The sequence below is a fragment of the Achroia grisella genome, unplaced genomic scaffold (genome assembly GCF_030625045.1).
Source record: "Achroia grisella isolate CSIRO2021 unplaced genomic scaffold, CSIRO_AGI_Agris_v1 utg906, whole genome shotgun sequence".
NCBI lineage: Eukaryota > Metazoa > Arthropoda > Insecta > Lepidoptera > Pyralidae > Achroia > Achroia grisella.
Window position 1 is genome coordinate 1,264,632 of NW_026713064.1, and position 6,045 is coordinate 1,270,676.

A 6,045-nucleotide genomic window follows, 5' to 3' on the forward strand; every position below is an offset into this window, starting at 1 on the left:
TGTATCGATTTAATTTCAAAATATTTTTTTCCATTACCAATACATTACCATCAGATAATTAATGTCCCCGTAAATAATGGCAAGTTTCGATGTAATTGATAAATCTAAAAAGCAACGAACCAATTTTGAATCACTTAACTATTAATAAAAAAATCTAAAAAACCATAAATGTAAAATTCGACATAATTATTACAGAATATTGAGCCAATGTAAAAATCTTACATATCTATAATATATTAAAACAATAATATTGTCTTCTATATACCTTATTAATTACACAGTCTGGATATGATATAAATATGATTTTCTAATTACATCAACCAAAGCTTATTGAAAGGATATATTCATTAAATACAGTGTATTGCTAATAATGCCCTATATACATTTACTTACATTAAATAAAAAAACTATAATTATACCCAGAAATATAGTCCTAATTAAATACCGAAACTAGTTATTAATACGACTTTATTTTTATTTAGAAATCCATTTGAGTGAGAATTTTCAATAAACTTCGTTTACAATAGGCGACAGCGTATAAAGCGCTTTTTGACTCAATTGGAACTCCATTTGTGTGATAAATTTTAATAAGCTTCATTAAGCGAGAACATAAAAAGCGCCTTGTTAGTCAACAACATTTTCTGGCAATTAACGTAGGGCGAGAAATTTGGCTTGGGATATTAATAACATATTTTTTCCCAACTAAAAAAGAGAGAAACAAGCCGTACACATACAACACAGGTGGGAGCGTTTAGGGCCACTCTACAAGATTTTTGGCGCCCAACGTGGGATGTCAAACAGGCACCTACAGTTTCACATTCTTACAGAATTATACATTTAGAGCGATTTTTATATACCATGAATAAATTCAAATATCAGATAAGTATATTTAAATATTTACAAATAGCTTTGAAATAAGTAAGTTTCTATTGGCTTATAGAACACAAGTTTGTTCAAGATTTTGATCTTTTACATGGTTTCATTATAGTTATTGTATTTAGCAGTCTACCCCTGACCAGAATGCATCTAAATACACGGAGCTCATAAGTATAGAAACATATATATAGAACCAAAGAATCATAAATATAAATCTGGTAATGATACTGTAGTTGTATTGTGTATATGGATTGATTATGACAATTATCCTGCATGTGTACAAATTTTTGCATTGCATTTATTATTGTATAAATCACCTATTCCTCCCCAATATCAATACAATAGATGAGGTATTCATAAACCGATTTTTTATCCTATATTGACTAAATTTAAATCCCAATAAAATTTATGACTAAGACATTTTTTCAGTCAACAAACCCGATTTTTTGTCTTAATCAAACTTGAGCAACCCCGTTTCTACATACAAAATCAATTTTGTATTTTAATTTTCGAATCAATTTATATAATGAAATAGGGGACCATTTATAAACACGTCACATGAACTTCGTGTTATTTTTACCTATTTCCCCATCCTATTCATAATATGTCACATTGAGAGGTCTCAAAATTAAGGGCATTTGCCTTGTCATACTTTATTGACATCCTCCTCTAACGCGTTCATAGATGGCCCCATATAATCTGTATCTGTTAAATTCAGAGCACAATCAACATGCTTTGGTACATAATGGATTGGCTATATTACTAACATAAATAGCTACCTGAATGAGCAGAAACATATGTTAAACCAAAAAACAGTTATTGGTTCGAAATAGTTCAATGCACATGTACAGTCAGCTACATATTGATCGTGTGATCGAAAGCAGTTCTTACCCTAGAAGACAACAATTCCGATTTATACGCACTAGAACAACTTTGTTGTGAGCTTTAAATAATCTTAGAAATACACATGCCATTCTATATTAATATAATAAAGAGAAAGAGGTGAAGAAATTAAAGAAAGTTTACATAGGTAAACTTTCTTTAATTTCTTCAGTTTGTTTGCAACAAATTCAGACGACTGACATATAATTATTCTTTCGCTCTGTCATGTTACGTAAAATATATCATGAAGCTAGTCAGCTTACTGCCTGTACTGCCATAATAAATTCACTCTAAATATAATAACATTTGGTAAGAAACAACACCCTACTAATATTATTATTAGCTCCTAACATAATTTTCCTGTAGTAATCTAAAACAAAATTGGTTACGAATTGATTATATTTGTCTATACATTTCCATTAAATCTATTTATTTAAATATAAATTTTTATTTTACAATAATATATTTGGCAAGATTAAACCGAATAACAAAAGTAAATAAAATTGCTATAAATTTCCTTATAAGTTAAAATTCGAATTGTAACATATTTATGAAACAAGTGTGGATTACTTCATTTATCATCTAATAAACTATTATAAAAAAATCAACAGGTAATATAACATAAGCTGCAAAAAGATACTATAAAAAATAACAAAATATATTAGGCTTTACAATATTTGACTTAAGATATAGTGGAATATGTTAATACCTACATAGGTTAACAGCGACTGCATTCTGGAACTTGTTACTAACAGTTACCGCTTCTTGTACATTGAAAGCAAGTATTTTACAACTCTATATATGTACAGCATTTAGTTTTAAACGAGTGCATGCTGTATGATATGTTCAACATTATTTATGTATTTATTACATTTAACAATTGTATTTACTAACTATATATTACTGTGTGTGGTTATTAAACAGACGGACGGTAAGGATAAAAAATATATATGAATGAATGATATTAACTCTTACTCTGAAACGCTACATAATTGCAAAACCGCCAGATTAAATATATTAAAATCGTTAGATACAGTTTCAGAATCCAGTCGCGTTTTATGGACGGGCTAATATTTTGGAACGAAGCATTAAATACTTTTTCAAATCCAACTAATTATTTACAATGACATATTATATTACTACCCTCTAAGATAAATTTATTAACCCAGTAATAAAATACCTAATCTAATTTATAATTTTGTTTCTAGAAATCGATTTTAATAATACAATATTAAAACACGGGAAAGCTTATTCCATAAAAAAGGAATTGCTAACTGTAGACATACAAAAAATACTACTTAAAACTATATATATTCATTACCATGATGCACCCGTGTTCACTTTATGACTAAGATCGATTTCCATGTGACACAAAATGTACTTGTTTTAAATTAGATACAAATTCTTAAAGCTATAAAGCGATACATTGGAAAAATAGGTGTCGCCATTAGAAGCAAATATATTGGATTGTCCTTAATAATTGCTTAAGGACAATCCAATATATTCCGCAGGGGAAGGCATTGTTAGTAATGAGAACTAAAGATCACATTAGTAACAAAGCATCCCATTACATGAACCTTCACATGATTCCAGCTGGAGACTATCGAGGTTGATTCCTCGTGATTTGGAATCCTGATAGCAATAATCCTCATCTTGTCACTGTCCACGGAAGATGCCATATTCGCATTAAAAAATCACATTATATATTTATATAAATTTTTCATCTTTAATTACTTCCTAATAAACTCTATATATAATAATAAATAAACAAAAACCGTTAACTAATAATTTTAAGGAATGGCCTATAATATGAAAGGTATATACGAAATTTGTAGCGTTTTAAAAAACCATTCATTTTGTGCTTATATACAAAGTGCAAATCCATATCACAAGTTGTCTTTATTATATCATCCCAGTCTTGAAGCTTTGAGCTTTGGTGCATTCGTTTCAGCTGTTTTCAATATGTTTTAACTGTAAACTTCATATATTTATTAATTTAGTTCACACATTAATGAAATATAACATCAATGTACTGATCAAATAAGTATAATAATATAATATATACACAACGTGTAATAGATGTAAAAACGAAGAATTTAGTTCTATTTATTAATTTATTTGATTTGCACATATTTATGATGCATATTAGGTTACTTCACAAATGTAATTTCATAACAAATAAATATATAACAAGATGTTGCCATGTTTGACATAATTTAAGTTTACAGATATTACACGAAAATTTATAAAAATAATATAAATAACTATATATAAATTCTTTAAAGAAATGTTTTGTTGCAATTTTGATTATTATGTTTTTTATTATTATATTTTGTATAATATGTTATATAGCATTGCAGTGATAATTGTTTTACTATGCAATAAACATTTCATAACAATAGCATAATACAATTAAAAAAAAATGGATATTTATCAATGGTAATATTAAATCGGGCATCGACCATCATCATTAGCTTATTGTCGACAAACTAGGACTGTATTAACTCTATTACACGTTGTAAGCATATACAAAATTTTCCTCTGACCCCAACCGATAAATTAATTTAAGCACCAAAATCAGTAATAATTTAAAATTTATTCATCTTTAGGATATTGTCAAAAATTAACATTGACAAAACATAATCATAATTTTGTATGCTAATTTATGATAAATTTACATAGCATATACGGCATATTTACATACATACATCTATAAATGTACGTATACCGAGGACTGAGTATTTACAAGAGGTTAACTAAATATTAGAAAATAATTATTGGACTACTCTACAACTAGGGAATATTTCATTTAAGGCTTATTAATGACCATACGCATACAAAACTCATACATTCTTGTACATCAAATATATATGTATATACAGGAACTCAATAAGTGTTGTTGCATTCAAAGCGTTTATACGTAAGTCTGTATTATCTGTCAATACCCAAAAACATTGAAACAATATTTAATAGCAGCAGCGGATTTAGTGTAGGTACTGATGACAATAAAAATAGGACCAAATTCTCATATCGTACAGTTTTACTAACACAAACCTTGTCCTGACAATACCTCATAATCAAGATATTTTAGAATTCGTAAGATCAATTGAAAACTTCTCTTGTAGCGTACCAAAAACAGTAATACATTTTGAAAATTGACAGATAATGAACAAATAACGAGATTTCCGTACGAACATATTCATCTTGTGAAAAATACTGTAACAGGGAATGTGTTTAAAATAAATATGGATATAAAATTCTTAACGCCATTACCAATATGATAACCGATACTTGAAAAACACAAATATATTCACGAGTTCATTATTCTACACAAAGTTCAAACTACGTACCATATTGTTTTTAAATCTTATTCTAATATCTAAGTAAAAATTTGTAATATACGATATATTTATGACTACGTCTTTTTAGAGAATTTTGCACTATCGTTAAGTAGAATCAAATCTAGGACCAATATTTCTTATAATGTTTAATCTATAGCAGTATAATTTGTATGTATTATATTATCATATGTCCTTGATCCTACATTATATGCGTGTTATTTATTATTAACACGCAGTTATACTACCTATATACAATGGAAAGGCAAATTGATGTCAATTTTTTATATAGCAAATATATATATATATATATATATTTCAATTAAATAAATATCATCAACGATGAAATAAGACATATAAAACTGTTAAAATTATAGTATCGTATTACAATACAATATATGTAATACAACAGTATAATTTTAAATATTGAGTCATTTTTCATAATTTAAAATCTCTATTGACTCAGTCTAAATAATTAACCGAGACTAGTATAAGGTATTCGTAATAAGGCTTTATCACATTCTATATTCAGTACGATACAAATAATTAAACAATATAACAATTATCATGAACTAATATAAAAAATGGTAGTAGTTTAGACCTGCTTTAAGACAATATTACGATATCCTGTCCAATTTGTGATTTTTATATTATTACCAATGTAAACATACAATATTTTTATCACATCTTACTGGTTAAACCAAGCTGTACCTCAGAATTATTTTCCACGCGAACTTTAATCCGTGTTGAATATTGTTATGCGAATGTCTGTAATGTTACATTGTTTCAATATGATACAGAATGATGCTGTAACTGTGCGTAGAATTTTGTTTTTTTTTTTCATTATATAACCACTGTCAACATAATAATCTCTTAACTTCTGTTCAAAAGTTTCCAAAAAGTAAGAAATCAATTTTAAAATAAATATAGTGCACATATATTAAAATTG